This window comes from Callithrix jacchus, chromosome 7 (assembly GCF_049354715.1).
Source record: "Callithrix jacchus isolate 240 chromosome 7, calJac240_pri, whole genome shotgun sequence".
NCBI classification, from domain to species: Eukaryota; Metazoa; Chordata; class Mammalia; order Primates; family Cebidae; genus Callithrix; species Callithrix jacchus.
Genome location: NC_133508.1, coordinates 988,177 through 1,012,341, shown reverse-complemented (window position 1 = coordinate 1,012,341; position 24,165 = coordinate 988,177).

Sequence of the window (24,165 nt, the reverse complement as noted above, 5' to 3'; positions counted from 1 at the left end):
TAGATTTTTTTCGAATCACATAAAATTAGAATTAGGGTATTTTACATGAGAGAGCATACTGACTGGTGTATATACTCCAAAACAGAGTAGAATAAAGCATTGTATATTTTTTCTAAGAGAATATATTCATAGCCATTTTCTTTTAACTTTGAAGCGCCTAGATATGATTTAGGTTTTTTTCGATTAGCGTAAAATTAGAATTTCGTTATTTTACATGAGAGAGCATATTGAATTGGTGTATATACTCCAAAACAGAGTAGGAAAGGTCATTGTATATTTTTTCTGACACATTGTATTCTGAGCAATTTTCCTTTTAACATTCGGGTTCCTAGATAATACTTAGATTTATTTCGATTCACGTAAAATTAGAATTTTGGTATTTTACCTGAGAGAGCATACTGAGTTTGTTTATATACTCCAAAACAGAGTAGAATAGGGCATTGCATATGTTTTCTGACAGATTATATTCAGAGAAATTTTGTTTTTAACATTGGGGTGCCTAGATAATATTTAGATTTTTTCGATTCGGGTGAAATTAGAATTTCTGTATTTTACATGAGAGAGCATACTGAGTTGGTGTATATATTCCAAAAGAGAGTAGAATAAGGCATTGTATATTTTCTCTGACAGATTATATTCAGAGCAATTTTGGTTTAGCATTGGGGTGCCAAGATACTATTTAGATTTTTTTCGAATCACATAAAATTAGAATTAGGGTATTTTACATGAGAGAGCATACTGACTGGTGTATATACTACAAAACAGAGTAGAATAAAACATTGTGTATTTTTTCTAACAGACTATATTCAGAGCCATTTTCTTTTATCTTCTGGGCACCTAGATATCATATAGATTTTTATTGATTCGCGCAAAATTAGAATTTCGGTATTTTACATGAGAGAGCATATTGAGTCGGTGTATATACTACAAAACTGAGTAGAAAAGGGCATTGTATATTTTTTCTGACAGATTATATTCAGAGCAATTTTGCTTTTAACATTGGGGTGCCTAGATAATATTTAGAATTCTTTCGATTTGCTTAAATATAGAATTTTTGTATTTTACATGAGAGAGCATATGGAGTTGGTGTATATACTCCAAAACAAAGTAGAAAAGGGTATTGTATATTTTTTCTGACAGATTATATTCAGAGCAATTTTGCTTTTAACATTCGGGTGCCTAGATTATATTTAGATTTCTTCAATTCAGGTGAAATTAGAATTTCGGTATTTTACATGAGAGAGCATACTGAGGTGGTGCATATACTCCAAAACAGAGTAGAAAAAGCATTGTATATTTTATTTAACAGACTATATTCAGAGCGATTTTCTGTTAACTTTGGGGCACCTAGATATTTTTTAGATTATATTCGATTCACGTAAAATTAGAATTTCGGTATTTTACATAAGAGAGCATATTTAGTGGTTTATATACAACAAAACCAAGTAGTAAAGGGCATTGTATTTTTTTTCTGAAAGATTATATTCATAGCAAATTTGCTTTTAACATTGGGGTGCCTAGATAATGTTTAGATTTTTTTCGAATCGCTTAAATATTAAATTTCTGTATTTTAAATGAGAGAGCATATGGAGTTGGTGTATATACTCCAAAAAAAAGTAGAATAGGGCATTTTATATTTTCTCTGACAGGTTATATTCAGAGCAATTTAGTTTCTAACATTGGGGTGCCTAGATAATATTTAGATTTTTTCGATTCGTGTAAAATTAGAATTTCTCTATTTTACATGAGAGAGCATACTGAGTTGGTGTATATACACCAAAACAGAATAGAATAGGGCATTGTATATTGTTTCTGACAGATTATATTCGGAGCAATTTTGTTTTTAACTTTGGGTTGCCTAGATAATATTTATATCTGTTTCAATTCGCTTAAATATAGAATTTCTGTATTTTACATGAGAGTGCATATGGAGTTGGTGTATACACTCCAAAAAAGAGTAGAATAGGGAATTGTATATTTTTTCTGACAGATGATATTCAGATCAATTTTGTTTTGAACATTGCGTTGCCTAGATAATATTTAGATTTTTTCGATTCTGGTGAAATTAGAATTTCTGTATTTTACATGAGAGAGCATACTGCGTTGCTGTATATACTCCAAAACAAAGTAGAATAAGTCATTGCATATTTTTTCTAACAAAATATATTCAGAGACATTTTCTTTTAACTTGGGGCGTCTAGATGTTATTTACATTTTTTTCGATTCACGTTAATTTAGAATTTCGTTATTTTACATGAGGGAGCATACTGAGTTAGTGTATATACTGTAAAACACAGTAGAATAAGGTATTGCATATTTTTTAACAGACTATATTCAGAGCCATTATCTTTTAACTTTGGGGCACGTAGGTAATATTTAGATTTTTTTCAATTCACGTAAATTTCGAATTTCTGTTTTTTATGTGAGAGAGCATATTGAGGTGGTGTATATAATACAAAAGAGAGTAGAAAAGGGCATTTTATATTTTTTCTGTCAGATTATATTCATAGCAATATTGCTTTTAACAGTGGGTTGCCTAGAAAATATTTAGATTTTTTCGATTCGGGTAAAATTCGAATTTCGTTATTTTTCATGAGAGGGCGTATTGAGTTGGTTTGTATACTCCAAAAAAGAGTAGAAAAGGGCATTCTATATTTTATCTGACAGATTATATTAAGAGCAATTTTTCTTTTAACATTGGGGTACCTAGATAATATTTAGATTTTTTTCGATTCGCTTAAATATAGAATTTCTGTATTTTATATGAGAGAGCATATTGAGTTGGTGTATATACACCAATACAAAGTAGAATAGGGCATTGTATATTTTTTCTGACAGTTTATATTCAGAGCAATTTTGTTTTTAACATTGGGGTGCCTAGATAATACTTATATTTTCTTTGAATCGCTTAAATATTGAATTTCTGTATTTTACATTAGAGAGCATATAGAGTTGGTTTATATACTCCAAAACAGAGTAGAATAGGGCATTGCATATTTTTTCAGACAGATTATTTTCAGAGCAATTTTGTTTTTAACATTGGGGTGCCTAGATTATATTTAGATTTTTTCGATTCGGGTAAAATTAGAATTTCGATATTTTACATGAGAGAGCATACTGAGTTTATGTATATACTTCAAAACAGATTAGAATGAGGCATTGTATATTTTTTCTAACAGACTATATTCAGAGCCATTTTCTTTTAACTATGGGGTGCCTAGATATTATTTATATTTTTTTCAATTCGCGTAAAATTAGAATTTCTGTATTTTACATGAGAGAGCAAATGGAGTTGTTGTATATACTCCAAAGCAGAGTAGAATAGGGAATTGTATATTTTTTTATGACAGATTATATTCAGAGCAATATTGCTTTAACATTTGGGTGCCTAGATAATATTTCTATATCTTTCGATTCGCTTAAATATAGAATTTCTGTATTTTACATTAGAGAGCATATTGAGTTGTTGTATATACTCCAAAACAGAGTAGAATAGGTCATTGTATATATTTTCTGACAGATTATATTCAGAGCCGTTTTGTTTTTAACATTGGGGTTCTTTGATAATATTTAGCTATTTTCGATTCGGGTAAAATTAGAATTTTTGTATTTTACATTAAAGAGCATATTGAGTTGGTGTATATACTACAAAACAGAGTAGAATAGGGCATTGTGTATTTTCTCTGACAGATTATATTCAGAGAAATTTTGTTTTTAACATTGGGGTGCCTAGATAATACTTAGATTTTTTTCGAGTCACTTAAATATAGAATTTCTTTATTTAAATGTTAGAGCATATGGAGTTGGTGTATGTACTCCAAAACAGAGTAGAAAAGTGCATTGAATATTTTTTATGACAGATTATGTTCAGAGCAATTTTGTTTTTACATTGGGGTGCCTAGGTAATATTTAGATTTTTTTGATTTGAGAAAAATTTGAATTTCTTTATTTTACATGAGAGAGCATACTGAGTTGTTGTATATACTCCAAAACAGAGTAGAATAAGGCATTGTATATTTTTTCTAACAGACTATATTCAGAGCCGTTTTCTTTTATATTTGGGGTGGCTACATATTAGTTAGATTTATATCGATTCGCATAAAATTAGAATTTCGGTATTTTACATGAGAGAGCATACTGAGTTGGTTTATATACTCCAAAACAGAGTAGAATAAGGCATTGTATATTTTTTCTAACAGACTATTTTCAGAGCCATTTTCTTTTAACTTTAGGGCGTATAGATATTATTTAGATTTTTTTCGATTCGCTTAAATACAGAATTTCTGTATTTTACATGAGAGAGCATATGGAGTTGGTGTATATACTCCAAAACAGAGTAGAATAGAGCATTGTATATTTTCTCTGACAGACTATATTCAGAGCAATTTTGTTTTTAACATTGGTGTGCCTAGATAATATTTAGATTTTTTTGATTCGAGTAAAATTAGAATTTCTGTATTTTACATGAGAGAGCATACTGAATTGGTGTATATACTGCAAAACAGAGTAGAATACGGCATTGTATATTTTCTATAACAGACTATATTCAGAGCCGTTTTCTTTTAACATTGGGGCGCGTAGATATTATTTAGACTTTATTCGATTTGCGTAGTATTAGAATTTCGGTATTTTACCTGAGAAAGCATATTGAGTTGGTTTATATACTCCAAAACAGAGTAGAAAAGGACATTGTATATTTTTTATGACAGAATATATGCAGAGCAGTTTTGCATTTAACATTGTGTTGCCTAGATAATATTTAGATTTTTTCGATTCGCTTAAATACAGAATTTCTGTATTTTACATGAGAGAGCACATGGAGTTGCTTTATATACTGCAAAACAGAGTAGAATAGGGCATTGTATATTTTTTCTGAGAGATTATATTCAGAGCAATTTTGTTTTCAACATTGGGGTGCCGGGATATTATTTAGATTTTTTCGATTCACGTAAAATTAGAATTTTGATATTTTACATGAGAGAGCATACTGAGTTGGTGTATATACTCCAAAACAGAGTGGAAAAGGGCATTGTATATTTTGTCTGACAGATTATATTCTGAGAAATTTTGCTTTTTACATTGGGGTGCCTAGATAATATTTAGATTTTTTTCCATTCGCTTATATATAGAATTTATGTATTTTTTATTAGATAGCATATGGAGTTGGTGTATATACTCCAAAAAAAGATAGAATAGGGCATTGTATATTATTTCTGACAGATTATATTCAGAGGAGTATTGTTTTTAACATTGGGGTGCCTAGATAATATTTAGATTTTTTCGATTCGGGTAAAATTAGAGTTTCTGTATTTTACATGAGTGAGCATATGGAGTTGGTGTATATACTCCAAATAAGAGTAGAATAGGGCATTGTATATTTTTTCTGAGAGTTTATATTCAGAGCAATTTTGTTTTTAACATTGCGGTGCTTTGATAATATTTAGATTTTTTCGATTCAGGTAAAATCAGAATTTCTGTATTTTACACGAGAGAGCATACTGAGTTGGTGTATATACTCCAAAGCAGAGTAGAAGAAGGCATTGTAAATTTTCTCTAACAGACTATATTCAGAGCCATTTTCTTTTAACTTTGAGGCTCCTAGATATTATTTAGAATTTTTTTGATTCGCTTAAATATAGAATTTTTGTATTTTACATGAGAGAGCATATTGAATTGCTGTATATAATCCAAAACAGAGTAGAAAAGGTCATTGTATATTTTTTCTGACAGATTATATTCAGAGAAATTTTGCTTTTAACATAGGGGTGTCTAAATAATATTTAGATTTTATTCGATTCGCGTAAAATTAGAATTCGGTATTTTATATGAGAGCATATTGATTTGGTGTATATACTAAAAAACAGAGTAGAAAATGGCATTGTATATTTTTTCTGACAGTTTATATTCAGAGCAATTTTTCTTTAAACATTGGGGTGCCTCAATAATATTTAGATTTTTATCGATTCGCTTAAATACAGAATTTCTCTATTTTACATGAGCGAGCATATGTAGTTGGTGTATATTCTCCAAAACAGAGTCGAAAAGGGTATTGTGTATTTTTTCTTACATATTATATTCAGAGAAATTTTGTTTTTAACATTGGGGTGCCTAGATATTAATTAGATATTTTCGATTCTCTTAAAGATAGAATTTCTGTATTTTATATGAGAGAGCATATGGCGTTGGTGTATATACTCCAAAACAGAGTAGAATAGGGCATTGTATATTTCTTCTAACAGATTATATTCAGAGCAATTTTGTTTTTAACATTGGGGTGCCTAGATGATATTTAGATTTTTTCAGTTTGGGTAGAATTAGAATTTCTGTATTTTACATGAGAGAGCATATTGAGTTGGTGTATATACTACAAAACAGAGTAGAAAAGGGCATTGTATAATTCTTCTGACAGATTACATTCAGAGATATTTTTCTTTTAGCATTGGGGTGCCTAAATAATGTTTAGATTTTTTCGATTCGCTTAAATATAGAATTTCTGTATTTTACATAAGAGAGCATATGGAGTTGGTGTATATATTCCAAAACAAAGTAGAATAGGGAATTGTATATTTTTTCTGACAGATTATATTTTGAGCGATTTTTTTTAACTTTGGGGTGCCTAGATAATATTTAGATCTTTTTCGATTCGCTTAAATATAGAATTTCTGTATTTTACATGAGAGAGTAGGTTGAGTTGGTGTATATACTCGAAAACAGAGTAGAATAGGGCATTGTATATTTTTTATGACAGATTATATTCAGAGCAATTTTTTTTAACACTGAGGTGCCTAGATAATATTTAGATATTTTCGATTCTAGAAAAATTAGAATTTCTGTATTTTACATTATAGAGCATATTGTGTTGTTGTATATACTCCGAAGCAGAGTAGAATAGGGGATTGAATATTTTTTGTGACAGATTATATTCAGAGCAATTTTGTTTGTAACATTTGGTTACCTACATAATATTTTGATTTTTTCGATTCGGGTAAAATTGGAATTTCGGTATTTTATATGAGCGACCATACTGAGTTGGTGTACATACTCCAAAACAGAGTAGAATAGGGCATTGTATATTTTTTCTGAAAGATTATATTCAGAGCAATTTTGTTTTTAACATAGACGTGCCTACATAATATTTAGATTTTTTCGATACTTATAAAATTAGAATTTCGTTATTTTACATGTCAGAGCATATTGAGTTGGTGTATATACTACAAAACACAGTAGAAAATGGCATTGTGTATTTTTTTTGACAGATTATATTCAGAGCAATTTTGCTTTTAACATTGGGGTGCCTAGATAATATTTAGATATTTTTCTATTTGCTTAAATATAAAATTTCTGTATTTTACATGAAAGAACATATTGAGTTGGTGTATATAATGCAAAACAGAGTAGAATAGGGCATTGTATATTTTCTCTGACAGATTATATTCAGAGCAATTTTATTTTTAACATTGGGTTGACTAATTAATATGTAGATTTTTTTGATTCGGGTAAAATTACAATTTCTGTATTTTACATGAGAGATCATACTGAGTTGGTGTATATACTCCAAAACAGAGTAGAATAAGGCATTGTATATTTTTTCTAACAGACTATATTCAGAGCCATTTTCTTTTAACTTTTGGGCACCTAGATATTATTTAGGTTTATTTCGATTCGCGTAAAATTAGAATTTTGGTATTTTACATGAGAGAGCATATTGAGTTGGTGTATATACTCAAAAACAGAGTAGAATAGGGCATTGTATATTATTTCTGACAGATTATATTCAGAGCAATTTTGTTTTTAACATTGGGTTGACTAAATAATATTTAAATTTTTCAATTCGGGTAGACTTTTAATTTCTGTATTTTACCTGACAGAGCATACTGTGTTGCTGTATATACTACAAAACAGAGTAGAAAAGGGCATTGTACCTTTATTCTGACAGATTTTTTTCAGAGCAATTTTGTTTTTAACATTGCGGTGCCTAGATAATATTTAGAAACTTATCGATTCACTTAAAATTAGAATTTAGGAATTTTACATGAGAGACCATACTGAGTTGTTGTATATACTCCAAAACTAAGTAGAATAGGTCATTGTATATTTATACTGATAGATTATATTCAGAGCAATTTATTTTTTAACATTGGGGTGCCTAGATAATATTTATATTTTTTCGATTTGGGTTGAATTAGAATTTCTGTATTATACATGAGAGAGCATGTTGGGTTGGTGTATATACTACAAAACAAAGAAGTAAAGGGCATTGTATATTTTATCTGACAGATTATATTAATAGCAATTTTGCTTTTAACATTGGGGTGCCTAAATAATATCTAGAATTTTTTCAATTCACGGAAAATTAGAATTTCTGCATTTTACATGAGAGAGCATACTCAGTTGGTATACATACTCCAAAACAGAGTAGAATAGGGCATTGTATATTTTTTCTGACAGATTATATTCAGAGCAATTTTGTTTTTAACATTGGTGTGCCGAGATAATATTTAAATTGTTTTCGATTCGCTTAAATATAGAATTTCTGTATTTTACATGATAGAGCATACGGAGCCGGTTTATATACTTTAAAACAGAGTAGAATAGTGCATTGTATATTTTTTCTGACTGATTATATTAAGAGAAAGTTTGTTTTTAACATTGGGTTGCCTAAATAATATTTAGATTTTTTCGATTCGGGTAAAATTAGGATTTCTGTATTTTACATCAGAGAGCATATTGAGTTGGTGTATAAACTACAAAACAGAGTAGAATAGGCCATTGTATATTTTCTCTGACATATTATATTCAGGGCAATTTTGCTTTAAACATTGGGGTGCCTAGACAATATTTATATTTATTCGATTCTGGTAGAATTAGAATTTTTGTATTTTACATGAGAGAGCATATGGAGTTGGTGTATATACTCCAAAACAAAGTCGAATAAGGCATTCTATATTTTTTCTAACAGATTATATTCAGAGCAATTTTTGTTGAACGTTGCGGTGCCTAGATATTATTTAGTTTTATTTCGATTTGCGTTAAATTAGAATTTCTGTATTTTACATCAGAGAGCATATAGAGTTGCTGTATATACTCCAAAACAGAGTAGAATAGTGCATTGTATATTTTTTCTGACAGATTATTTTCAGAGCAATTTTGGTTTTAACATTGGGGTGCCTACATAATATTTTGATTTTTTGATTCAGGTAATATTAGAATTTCGGTATTTTACATGAGAGAGCATACTGACTTTGTGTATATACTTTAAAACACAGTAGAATAGGGCATTGTATATGTTTTCTCTCAGATTATATTCAGAGCAATTTTTCGTTAACATTGGCTTGCCTACATAATATTTAGATTTTTTCGATTCGGATAAAATTTGAATTTCTGTATTTTACATGAGAGACCATATTAAGTTGGTGTATATACTACAAAACAGAGTAGAAAAGGGCATTGTATATTTTTTCTGACAGATTATATTCAGAGCAATTTTGTTTTTAACATTGGAATGCCGAGACTATATTTGTATCTTTTCGATTCGGGTAGAATTTGAATTTCTGTATTTTACATGAGAGAGCATATGGAGTTGGTGTATATACTCCAAAAAAGAGTAGAATAGGGTATTGTATATTTTTTCTCACAGACTATATTCAGAGTAATTTTGTTTTTAACATTGGGGTGCTTATATAATATTTAAATTGTTTTTGATTCGCTTAAATATAGAATTCCTGTATTTTACATGAGAGAGCATATGGAGTTGGTGTATATACTCCAAAACAAAGTAGAATAGGGCATTGTATATTTTTTCTGACAGATTATATTCAGAGCAATTTTGCTTTTAACTTTGTGGTGTCTAGATAATATTTAGATTTTTTTAGATTCACGTAGAATTAGAATTTCTTTATTTTACATGGGAGAGCATACTGAGTTGCTGTATATACAGCAAAACAGAGTAGAATAGGGGATTGAATATTTTTTGTGACAGATTATATTCAGAGAAATTTTGTTTTTAACATTGGGGTGCCTAGATAATACTTACATTTTCTTTGAATCGCTTAAATATAGAATTTCTGTATTTTATATTAGAGAGCATATGGAGTTGGTGTATATACTCCAAAACATAGTAGAATAGGGCATTGTATATTTTTTCTGACAAATTATATTCAGAGCAATTTTGTTTTTAACATTGGGGTGCATAGATAATATTTAGATTTTTCGATTCAGGTAAAATTAGAATTTCGGTATTTTACATGAGAGAGCATACTGAGTTGGTGTATAAACTTCAAAACAGATTAGAATGAGGCATTGTATATTTTTTCTAACAGACTATATTGAGAGCCATTTTCTTTTAACTTTGGGGTGCGTAGATATTATTTATATTTTTTTCACTTCGCGTAAAGTTAGAATTTCGGTATTTTACATGAGAGCGCATATTGAGTTGCTGCATATACTCCAAAACAGATTAGAGAAGGGCATTGTATATTTTTTTAGACAGATTATATTCAGAGCAATTTTGCTTTTAACTTTGGGGTGCCTAGATAATATTTAGATTTGTTTAGATCCACGTAAATTTAGAATTTCTCTATTATACATGAGAGAGCATACTGAGTTGGTTTATATACACCAAAAAAGAGTAGAATAGGGCATTGTATATTTCTTCTGACAGATTATATTCAGCACAATTTTGTTTTTAACATTGGGGTGCCTAGATCATATTTAGATTTTTTTGATTCGGGTAAAATTAGAATTTCGGTATTTTACATGAGAGAGCATACTGAGTTGGTGTATATACTCCAAAACAGAGTAGAATAAATCATTGTATATTTTTTCTTACAGACTATATTCAGAGCCATTTTCTTTTAACATTGGGGCACCTAGATATTCTTTAGGTTTTTTTCCATTCACGTAAAATTAGTATTTCAGTATTTTACATGAGAGAGCATATGGAGTTGGTGTATATACTCCAAAACAGAGTAGAATAGGGCATTATATATCATTTCTGACAGATTATATTCAGAGCAATTTTGCTTTTAACCTTCGGGTGCCTAGATAATATTTAGATTTTTTCAATTCGCTTAAATATAGAATTTTTGTATTTTTCAGAGAGAGCATATGCAGTTGTTGTATGTACTCCAAACAGAGTAGAATAGGGTATTGTATATTTTTTCTGACAGATTACATTCAGAGCAATTTTGCTTTTACCTTTCGGCTGCCTAGATAATATTTAGATTTTTTTTAGGTAAACGTAAAATTAGAATTTCTGTATTTTACATGAGAGAGCATACTGAGTTGGTGTATATACACCAAAACACAGTAGAATAGGCGATTGAATATTTTTTCTGACAGATTATATTCGGAGGAATTATGTTTTTATGTTTGGGGTGCCTAGATAATAGTTATATTTGTTTCGATTCGCTTAAATATAGAATTTCTGTATTTTTCATGAGAGAGCACATGGAGTTGGTGTATACGCTCCAAAAAAGAGTAGAATAGGGCATTGTATATTTTTTCTGACAGATATTCAGAGCAATTTTGTTTTTAACATTGCGGTGCCTAGATAATATTTAGATTTTTTCGATTCGAGTGAAATTAGCATTTCTGTATTTTTCATGAGAGAGCATACTGAGTTGGTGTATATACTCCAAAACAGAGTAGAATAAGGCATTGTATATTTTTTCTAACAGACTATACTCAGACCCATTTTCTTATAACTTTGGGGCGCCTAGATGTTACTTATATTTTTTTCGATTCGCGTAAATTTAGAATTTCGGTATTTTACATGAGGGAGCATACTGAGTTGGTGTATATACTGTAAGACAGAGTAGAATAAGGTATTGTACATTTTTTTTTAACAGACTATATTCAGAGCCATTTTCTTTTAACTTTGGGTCACGTAGATATTATTTAGATTTTTTTCGATTCGCGTAAAATTAGAATTTTGGTGTTTTACATGAGAGAGCATATTGAGTTGGTGTATATACACCAAAACAGAGTAGAAAAGGCCATTGGATATTTTTTCTGACAGATTATATTCGGAGCAATTTTGCTTTTAACATTGGATGGCCTAGATAATTTTTAGATTTTTCTCTATTAGCTTAAATATAGAATTTCTGTATTTTACATGAGAGAGCATATGGAGTTGTTTTACATACTCCAAAACACAATAGAATAGGGCATTGTATATTTTTTATGACAGATTATATTCAGAGCAATTTTGCTTTTAACTTTGGGGTGTCCAGATAATATTTAGATTTTTTTAGATTTACGTAAATTTAGAATTTCTCTATTTTACATTAGAGAGCATACTGAGTTGGTTTATATACACCAAAAAAAAGTGGAATAGGGCATTGTATATTTTTTCTGATAGATTATATTCGGAGCAATTTTGTTTTTAACATTGGGGTGCCTAGATCATATTTAGATTTTTTCAATTCGTGTAAAATTAGAATTTCGGTATTTTAAATGGGAGAGCATACTGATTTGGTGTATATACTCCAAAACAGAGTAGAATAAGGCATTGTTTTCTTTTCTCACAGACTGTATTCAGAGCCATTTTCTTTTAACATTGGGGCACCTAGATATTATTTAGGTTATTTTCAATTCACCTAAAATTAGAATTTCGGTATTTTACATGAGAGAGCATATTGAGTTGGTGTATATACTTCAAAACAGATTAGAATAAGGCATTGTATATTTTTTCTAACAGACTATATTCAGAGCCATTTTCTTTTAACTTTGGGGTGCCTAGATATTATTTATATTTTTTTCAATTTGTGTAAAATTAGAATTTCTGTATTTTACATGAGAGCGCATATTGAGTTGCTGCATATACTCCAAAACAGAGTAGAAAAGGGCATTGTATATTTTTTCTGACAGATTATATTCAAAGCAATTTTGCTTTTAACCCTGGGGTGCCTAGATAATATTTAGATGTTTTTCGATTCACTTAAATATAGAATTTTTGTATTTTATATGAGAGAGCATATTGAGTTGGTGTATATACTCCAAAGCAGAGTAGAATAAGGAATTGTATAATTTTTTATTACAGATTATATTCAGAGCAATTTTGCTTTTAACATTTGGGTGCCTAGATAATATTTAGATCTCTTTGATTCGCTTAAATATAGAATTTCTGTATTTTAAATTAGAGAGCATATGGAATTGCTGTATATACTCCAAAACAGAGTAGAATAGGTCATTGTATATTCTTTCTGACAGATTATATTCAGAGCAGTTTTGTTTTTAACATTGGGGTGCTTTGATAATATTTAGATGTTTTCGATTTGGGTAAAATTAGAATTTCTGTATTTTACATGAGAGAGCATACTGAGTTGGTGTATATACTCCAAAACAGAGTAGAATAAGGCATTGTATATTTTTTCTGACAGATTATATTCAGAGCAATTTTGCTTTTAACTTTGGGGTTCCTAGATAATATTTAGATTTTTTAAATCCACGTAAATTTAGAATTTCTCTATTTTACATGAGAGAGCATACTGAGTTGGTTTATATACACCAAAAACAGGTAGAATAGGGCATTGTATATTTTTTCTGACAGATTATATTCAGCGCAATTTCGTTTTTAATTTTGGGGTGCGAAGATCATATTTAGATTTTTTTCGATTCGGGTAAAATTAGAATTTCTGTATTTTACATGAGAGAGAATACTGGGTTGGTGTATATACTCCAAAACAGAGTAGAATAAGGCATTGTATATTTTTTCTTACAGAGTATATTCAGAGCCATTTTCTAGTAACTTTGGGGCGCCTAGATATTCTTTAGGTTTTTTTCCATTCACGTAAAATTAGAATTTCAGTATTTTACATGGGAGAGCATATGGAGGTGGTGTATATATCCCAAAACAGAGTAGAATAGGGCATTATATATTACTTCTGACAGATTATATTCAGAGCAATTTTTCTTTTAACCTTCGGGTGCCTAGATAATATTTAGAATTTTTCGATTCCCTTAAATATAGAATTTCTGTATTTTACATGAGAGAGCATATGGAGTTGGTGTATGTACTCCAAAACAGAGTAGAATAGGACATTGTATATTTTTTCTGACTGATTATATTCAGAGCCATTTTGTTGTTAACAATGATGTGCCTAGATAATATTTAGATTTTTTCGATTCGAGTAAAATTAGGATTTCTGTATTTTACATGAGAGAGCATATTGAGTAGGTGTATATACTCCAAAAAAAAGTAGAATAGGGCATTGTATATTTTTTCTGACAAATTATATTCAGAGCAGTTTTGTTTTTAACATTCGGTTGCCTAAAGAATATTTAGATTCTTTTGATTAGGGTAAAATTAGAATTTCTCTATTTTCCTTCAGAGCGCAAACTGAGTTAGTGTATATACTCCAAAACAAAGTAGAATAAGGCATTGTTTTTCTTATCTTACAGACTATATTCAGAGCCATTTTCTTTTAACTTTGGGGCGCCTAGATATTCTTTAGCTTTTTTTCCATTCACTTAATATTAGAATTTCGGTATTTTACATGAGAGAGCATATTGAGTTGGTGTATATACTCCAAAGCAGAGTAGAATAGGGAATTGTATATTTTTTCTGACAGATTATATTAAGAGCAATTTTGCTTTTAACATTTGGGTGCCTAGATAATATTTAGATTTCTTTCGATTCACCTAAATATAGAATTTCTGTATTTTACATTAGAGAGCATATGGAGTTGGTGTATATACTCGAAAACAGAGTGGAATAGGTCATTGTATATTTTTTCTGACAGATTATATTCAGAGCAATTTTGTTTTTAACATTGGGGTGCTTTGATAATAGTTCGATATTTTCGATTCAGGTAAAATTAGTATTTTTGTATTTTTCATGAAATAGCATATTGAGTTAGTGTATATACTACAAAACAGAGTAGAAAAGGGCATTGTATATTTTCTCTGACAGATTATACCCAGAACAATATTGTTTTCAACATTGGGGTGCCTAGATAATATTTAGATTTTCTCGATTCGCTTAAATATAGAATTTCTCTATTTTACATGAGAGAGCATATGGAGTTGGTGTATATACGCAAAAACCGATTAGAATAGGGCATTGTATATTTTTTCTGACAGATTATATTCAGAGCAATTTTGTATTTAACATTGGGGTGCCTAGATTATATATAGATTTTTTTCGATTCGCTAAATATAGAATTTCTGTATTTTACATGAGAGAGCAGATGAAGTTGGTGTATATACTCCAAAACAGAGTAGAATAGGGCATTGTATATTTTTTCTGACAGATTATATTCAGAGAAATTTTGTTATTAACATTGGGGTGCCTAGATAATATTTAGATTTTTTCGATTCCGGTAATATTATAATTTCGGTATTTTACATAAGAGAGCATACTGAGTTGGTTTATATACTATAAAACAGAGAAGAATAAGGCATTGAATATTTTTTCTAACAGACAATATTCAGAGCCATTTTCTTTTAACTTTTGGGCGCCTAGATATTATTTAGATTTTTTTCGATTCACGTAAATTTCGAACTTCTGTATTTTACATGAGAGAGCACATTGAGGTGGTGTATATATTACAAAAGAGAGTAGAAAAGGGCATTTTATATTTTTTCTGTCAGATTATATTCAGAGCAATATTGCTTTTAACATTGGGTTGCCTACATAATATTTAGATTTATTCGATTCGGGTAAAATTAGAATTTCGGTATTTTACATGAGAGAGCATACTGCATTGGTATATATAGTCCAAAACAGAGAATAGGGCATTGTATATTTTGTCAGACAGATTATATTCAGAGCAATTTTGCTTTAAACATTGGGGTGCCTAGATAATATTTAGATTATTTTCGATTCACGTAAATTCAGAATTTTGGTATTTTACAAGAGAGAGCATACTGAGTTGGTGTATCTACTCCAAAACAGAATGGAAAAGGGCATTGTATATTTTGTCTGACAGATTATATTCTGAGAAATTTTGCTTTTTACATTGGGGTGCCTAGATAATATTTAGTTTTTTTTCGATTCTCTTATATATAGAATTTATGTATTTTCTATTAGATAGCATATGGAGTTGGTGTATATACTCCAAAAAAAGGTAGCATAGGGCATTGTACATTATTTCTAACAGATTATATTCAGAGCAATTTTGTTCTTAACATTGGGGTGACTAGATAATATTTAGATTTTTTCGATTCGGGTAAAATTAGAATTTCTGTATTTTACATGAGTGAGCATATGGAGTTGGTGTATATACTCCAAAACAGAGTAGAATAAGGCATTGTTTTTTTATCTTACAGACTATATTCAGAGCCATTTTCTTTTAACTTTGGGGCGCCTAGATATTCTTTAAGTTATTTTCCGTTCACTTAAAATTAGAATTTCGGTATTTTACATGAGAGAGCATATTGAGTTGGTGTATATACTCCAAAACAGTTTAGAATAAGGCATTGTATATTTTTTCTAACAGATGATATTCAGAGACATTTTCTTTTGACTTTGGGGTGCCTAGATATTATTTATATTTTTTTCAATTTGCATAAAATTAGAATTTCTGTATTTTACATGAGAGCGCATATTGAGTTGCTGCATATACTCCAAAACAGAGTAGAAAAGGGCATTGTATATTTATTCTGATGGATTATATTCAGAGCAATTTTGCTTTTAACCTTGGGGTGCCTAGATAATATTTAGATGTTTTTCGATTCGCTTAAATATAGAATTTCTGTATTTTACATGAGAGAGCATATGGAGTTGGTGTATATACTCCGAAACAGAGTAGAATAGGGGATTGAATATTTTTTGTGTCAGATTATATTCAGAGCAATTTTGCTTTTAACATTAAGGTGCCTAGATAATATTTATATATTTTTTGATTTGCTTAAATATAGAATTTCTGTATTTTACATGAGAGAGCATACTGAGTTCGTGTATATACCCCAAAACCGAGTAGAATAGGGCATTGTATAATTATTGTGACAGAATATATTCCGAGCAATTTTGTTTTTAACATTGGGGTGCCTAGATAATATTTATATCTTTTTCGATTCACGTAAAACTAGATTCTGTATTTTACATGAGTGAGCATACTGAGTTGGTTTATATACTCCAAAACAGAGTAGAATAAGGCATTGTATGTTTTTTCTAACAGACTATATTCGGACCCATTTTCTTTTAACTTTGGGGCGGCTAGATATTATTTAGATTTTTTTCGATTCCCGTAAAATTAGAATTTCAATATTTTACGTGAGAGAGCATATGGAGTTGGTGTATATACTACAAAACAGAGTAGAATAGGGCATTGTATATTTTTTCTGACCCATTATATTCAGAGCAATTTTGTTTTAAACATTGGGGTGCCAGGATAATATATAGATTTTTTCGATTCAGGTAAAATTAGAATTTCTGTATTTTACATGAGAGAGCATATTGAGTTGGTGTATATACTACAAAACAGAGTAGAAAAGGGCATTGTACATTTCTTCTGACAGAATATATTCAGAGCAATTTTGCTTTTAACATGGGGGGGCCTAGGTAATATCTAGAATTTTTTCGATTCGCTTAAATATAGAATTTCTGAATTTTACATGAGAGAGCATAAGGAGTTGGTGTATGTAATTTAGAACAGAGTAGAATAGGGCATTGTATATTTTTTCTGACAGATTATATTCAGAGCAATTTTGTTTTTAACATTGGGGTCCCTAGATAATATTTAGATTTCTTTCGATTCGCTTAAATATAGAATTTCTGTGATTTACATGAGAGAGCATACTGAGTTGGTGTATATACTCCAAAAAAGAGTAGAATAAGGCATTGTAAATTTTATCTAACAGACTATATTCAGAGCCATTTTCTTTTAACACTGAGGTGCCTAGATAATATTTAGATTTTTTCGATTCCAGTAAAATTAGAATTTCTGTATTTTACATGAGAGAGCATATTGAGTTGTTGTATATACTCCGAAACAGAGTAAAATAGGGGATTGAATATTTTTTGTGACAGATTATATTCAGAGCAATTTTGTTTGTATCATTTGGTTGCCTACATAATATTTTGATTTTTTCGATTCGGGTAAAATTAGAATTTCGGTATTTTACATGAGAGACCATACTGAGTTGGTGTACATACTCCAAAACAGAGTAGAATAGTTCATTGTGTATTTTTTCTGAAAGATTATATTCAGAGTAAATTTGTTTTTAACATTGACGTGCCTACGTAATATTTAGATTTTTTCAATACTTATAAAATTAGAATTTCTGTATTTTACATATCAGAGCATATTGAGTTTGTGTATATACTACAAAACAGAGTATAACATGGCATTGTGTATTTTTTTTGACAGATCATATTCAGAGCAATTTTGCCTTTAAAATTGGGGTGCCTAGATAATATTTAGATATTTTTCGATTCGCTTAAATATAGAATTTCTGTATTTTACATTAAAGAGCATATTGAGTTGGTGTATATAATACAAAACAGTAGAATAGGGCATTGTATATTTTCTCTGACAGATTATATTCAGAGCAATTTTTTTTTAACATTGGGTAGACTAAATAATATTTAGATTTTTTTGATTTGGGTAAAATTAGAATTTCTGTATTTTACATGAGAGATCATACTGAGTTGGTGTATATACTCCAAAACAGAGTAGAATAAGGCATTGTATATTTTTTCTGACAGATTATATTCAGAGAAATCTTGCTTTTAACATTGGGGTGCCTAGAAAATATTTAGATTTTTTTCGATTCGGGTAGAATTAGAATTTTTGTATTTTACATGACAAAGCATATTGAGTTGGTGTTCATACTACAAAACAGAATAGAAGAGGGCATTGTATATTTTTTCTGACAGATTATATTCAGAGCAAGTTTGCTGTTAACATTGTGGTGCCTAGATAATATTTACATTTTTTTCGATTCGCATAAATAAAGAATTTCTCTATTTTACATGAGAGAGCATATGGAGTTGGTTTATATACTCCAAAACAGAGTGGAATAGGGCATTGTATATATTTTCTGACAGATTATATTCAGAGCGATTTTGTTTTTAACATTGCGATGCCTAGATAATATTTAGATTTATTTCGATTCGCTTAAATATAGAATTTCTGTATTTTCCATGACAGAGCAGACGGAGTTGGTGTATATACTCCAAAACAGAGTAGAATAGGGCATTGTATATTTTTTCTGACGGATTACATTTAGAGCAATTTTTTTTTAACACTGGGGTGCGTAGATAATATTTAGATTTTTTCGATTTGGGTAGAATTAAGATTTCTTTATTTTACATGAGAGAGCATATTGAGTTTGTGTAAGTACTACCAAACAGAGTAGAAAGTGGCATTGTGTATTATTTCTGACAGATTATATTCAGAGGAATTTGGCTTTTAACTTTGGGGGTGCCTAGGTAATATTTAGATATTTTTCGATTCACTTGAATATAGAATTTCTGTATTTTAGATGAGACAGCATATGGAGTCGGTGTATATACTCCAAAAAAGAGTAGAATAGGGCATTCTATATTTTTTCTTACAGACTATATTTAGAGACATTTTCTTTTAACTTTCGGGCGCCTAGATATTATTTAGATTTTTTTCGATTCCCTTAAAATTACAATTTCGGTATTTTACATGAGAGAGCATATTGAGTTGGTGTATATAATTTAAAAGGGACTAAATAAGGGCATTGTATATTTTGTCTGACAGATTATATTTTGAGCAAATTTGCTTTTAACATTCGTGTGTCTAGATAATATTTAGATTTTTTTCGATTCACGTAAATTTAGAACTTCTATATTTTACATGAGGGAGCACACTGAGTTGGTGTATATACTCCAAAACAGAGTAGAATAAGACATTGTATATTTTCTCTAACAGACTATATTCAGATCCATTTTATTTTATGTTTCGGGCGCCTAGATATTATTAAGATCTTTTTCGATTCGCGTAATATTAGAATTTCGGTATTTTACATGAGAGAGCATACTGAGTTGGTGTATATACTCCAAAAGAGAGTAGAATAAAGCCTTGTATATTTTTTCTAACAGATTATATTAAGAGCCATTTTCTTTTAACTTTCTGGTGCCTGGATATTATTTAGATTTTTTCGATTCGGGTAAAATTAGAATTTCTGTATTTTACATGAGAGGGCATACTTAGTTGGTGTATATACTCCAAAACAGAGTAAAAAAGGGCACTGTATATTTTTTCTGACAGATTACAATCAGAAATTTTGCTTTTAACATTGGGGTGCCTAGATAAAATTAATTTTTTTCGATTCACTTACGTATAGAATTTCGGTATTTTACATGAGAGATCATACTGAGTTGGTGTATATACTCCAAAGCAGAGTAGAATAAGGCATTATATATTTTTTCTACCAGACTATATTCAGAACCATTTCTTTTAACTTTGGGATGCCTAGATTTTATTTTTATTTTTTATAATTCGCGTAAAATTAGAATATCGAAATTTTACATGATAGAGCCTATTGAGTTGGTGTATATACTCCAAAACAGAGTAGAAAAGAGCATTGTATATTTTTTCTGACAGAATATATTCAGTGCGATTTTGCTTTTAACATTCAGGTGCCTACATATTATTTATATTTTTCTTGATTCACGTAAATAAAGAATTTCGGTATTTTATATGAGAGAGCATACTGACTGGTGTATATACTCCAAAACAGAGTAGAATGAGGAATTGTATATTTTTTCTAAAAGACTATATTTAGAGCCATTTTCTTTTAACTTTTGTGCACCTAGATATTATTTAGATTTTTGCTATTCAGGTAAAACTTGAATTTCGGTATTTTACTTTAGAGAGCATAGTGAGTTGGTGTATATACTCCAAAACAAAGTAGAAAAGGACATTGTATATTTTCTCTGAAAGATTATATTCAGAGCAATTTTGCTTTTAACGTTGGGGTGCGTTGATAATATTTAGACTTTTTTCGATTCGCTTAAATATAGAATTTCTGTATTTTATATGAGAGAGCATATGGAGTTGGTGTATATACTCCAAAAAAAGTAGAAAAGTGCATTGTATATTTTCTATGACAGATTATATTCAGAGCAATTTTGCTTTTAACATTCGGGTGCCTACATACTATTTCAATTTTTTTCGTTTCACGTAAAATTAGAATTTCGGTATTTTGTATGTGAGACCATACTGACTGGTGTATATACTCCAAAAGAGAGTAGAATGAGGAATTGTATGTTTTTTCTAGCAGACTATATTCAGAGCCATTTTCTTTTAACTCTTGGGCGCCTAGATATTATTTTGATTTTTTTCGATTCGTGTAAAATTAGAATTTCGGTATTTTACATGAGAGAGCATATTGAGTTGGTGTATATACCCCAAAACAAAGTAGAACAGTGCATTGTATATTTCTTCTGACAGATTATATTTAGAGCAATTTTGCTTTTAATATTGGGGTGCGTTGATAATATTTAGATTTTTTTCGATTCGCTTAAATATAGAATTTCTGTATTTTAAATGATAGAGCATATGGTTTTGGTGTATATACACCAAAACAGAGTAGACAAAAGCATTGTATATTTTCTCTGACACATTATATTCAGAGCAATTTTGTTTTTAACATCGGGGTGCCTAGATAATATTTAGATTTTTTTCGATTCACCTAAAATTATAATTTCGGTATTTAACATGAGAGAGCATACTGAGTTGGTGTATATACTCCAAAACAGAGTAGAATAGGGCATTGTATATTTGTTCTGACAGATTATATTCAGAGCAATTTTGTTTTTAACATTGGGGTGCCTAGGTAATATTTACATTTTTTCGATTCGGGTAAAATTAGAATATCTGTATTTTACATGAGAGAGCATATTGAGTTGGTGTATATACTACAAAACCGAGTAGAAAAGGGCATTGTATATTTTTTCTGACAGATTATATTCAGAGCAATGTTGCATTTAACATTGGGGTGCCTAGGTAATATATAGATTGTTTTGATTCGCTTAAATATAGATTTTCTGTATTTTACATGAGTGACCATATCGAGATAGTGTATATACTCCAAAAAAGAGTAGAATAGGGCATAGTATAGTTTTTCTGACCGAATATATTCAGAGCAATTATGTTTTTAACATTGGGGTGCGTAGATAATATTTACATTTTTTTAATTCTGTTAAAATTAGAATTTCGATATTTTACATGAGAGAGCATACTGAGTTGGTGTATATATTCTAAAACAGAGTAGAATAAAACATTGTATATTTTTTCTAACAGACTATATTCAGAGCCATTTCTTTTTAACTTTGGAGCGCCTAGATATTATTTAGATTTTTTTCGAATCGCGAAAAATTAGAATTTTGGTATTTTACATGAGAGAGCATATTGAGTTGGTGTATATACTACAAAACCGAGTAGAAAAGGGCATTGTATATTTTTTCTGACAGATTGTGTTAAGTGCAATTTAGCTTTTAACACTGGGGTGCCTAGATAATATGTAGATTCTTTTCGATTCGCTTAAATATAGAATTTCTGTATTTTACATGAGAGAGCATATGGACTTGGTGTATATACTCCAAAACAGAGTAGAATAGGGCATTGTATATTTTCTCTGACACATTATATTCAGAACAATTTTTCTTTTAAGATTGCGGTGCCTAGATAATATTTAGATTTTTTTCAATTCACGTAAAATTAGAATTTCTGTATTTTACATGAGAGAGAATTTTGAGTTGGTGTATGTACTCCAAAACAGAGTAGAAAATGGCATTGTATATTTTTTCTGACTAATGATATTCAGAGCAATTTTGCTATTAACATTGGGTGCCTACATAATATTTATATTTATTTCAATTCACGTAAAATTAGAATTTCAGTATTTTACATGAGAGAGCATACTGAGTTGTTGTATATACTCCAAAACAGAGCAGAATAGGGCATTGTATATTTTTTCTGACAGATTATATACAGAGCAATTTTGTTTTTAACATTGGGGTGACTAGATAATATATAGAATTTTTCAAATCGGTTAAAATTTGAATTTCTGTGTTTTACATTAGAGAGCATACTGAGTTGGTGTATATACTCCAAAACAGAGTAGAATTAGGCATTGTATATTTTTTCTAACAGACTATATTCAGAGAAATTTTCTTTTAACTTTGGGGTGCCTAGATATTTTTTTTTTCATTTTTTTTATTGGATTATAGGTTTTGGGGTACATGAGCAGAGCATGCAAGACAGTTGCGTAGGTACACACATGGCAGTGTGCTTTGCTTTTCTTCTCCCCTTCACCCACATTTGGCATTTCTCCCCAGGCTATCCCTCCCCACCTCCCCCTCCCACTGGCCCTCCCCTTTTCCCCCCAATAGACCCCAGTGTTTAGTACTCCCCTTTCTGTGTCCATGTGTTCTCATTTTTCATCACCCACCTATGAGTGAGAATATGTGGTGTTTCATTTTCTGTTCTTGTGTCAGTTTGCTGAGGATGATGTTCTCCAGATTCATCCATGTCCCTACAAACGACACGAACTCATCATTTCTGATTGCTGCATAATATTCCATGGTGTATATGTGCCACATTTTTCCAATCCAGTCTATTATCAATGGGCATTTGGGTTGATTCCAGGTCTTTGCTATTGTAAACAGTGCTGCAATGAACATTCGTGTACATGTGTCCTTATAGTAGAACGATTTATAGTCTTTTGGATATATACCCAGTAATGAGATTGCTGGGTCAAATGGAATTTCTATTTCTAAGGCCTTGAGGAATCGCCACACTGTCTTCCACAATGGTTGAACTAATTTACACTCCCACCAACAGTGTAAAAGTGTTCCTTTTTCTCCACATCCTCTCCAGCATCTGTTGTCTCCAGATTTTTTAATGATCGCCATTCTAACTGGCGTGAGATGGTATCTCAATGTGGTTTTGATTTGCATCTCTCTGATGACCAGTGACGATGAGCATTTTTTCATATGATTGTTGGCCTCATATATGTCTTTAATTTTTTTCGATTCGCGTCAAATGAGAATTTTGGTATTTTACATGAGAGAGCATATTTAGTTGGTGTATATACTCCAAAAGAGTAGAATAGGCATTGTATATTTTTTCTGACAGATTATCTTCAGAGCAATTTGTTTTTAGCATTGGGGTGCCTAGATAATATTTAGATTTATTTCGATTTACGTAAAATTAGAATGTCGGTATTTTAAATGAAAGAGCA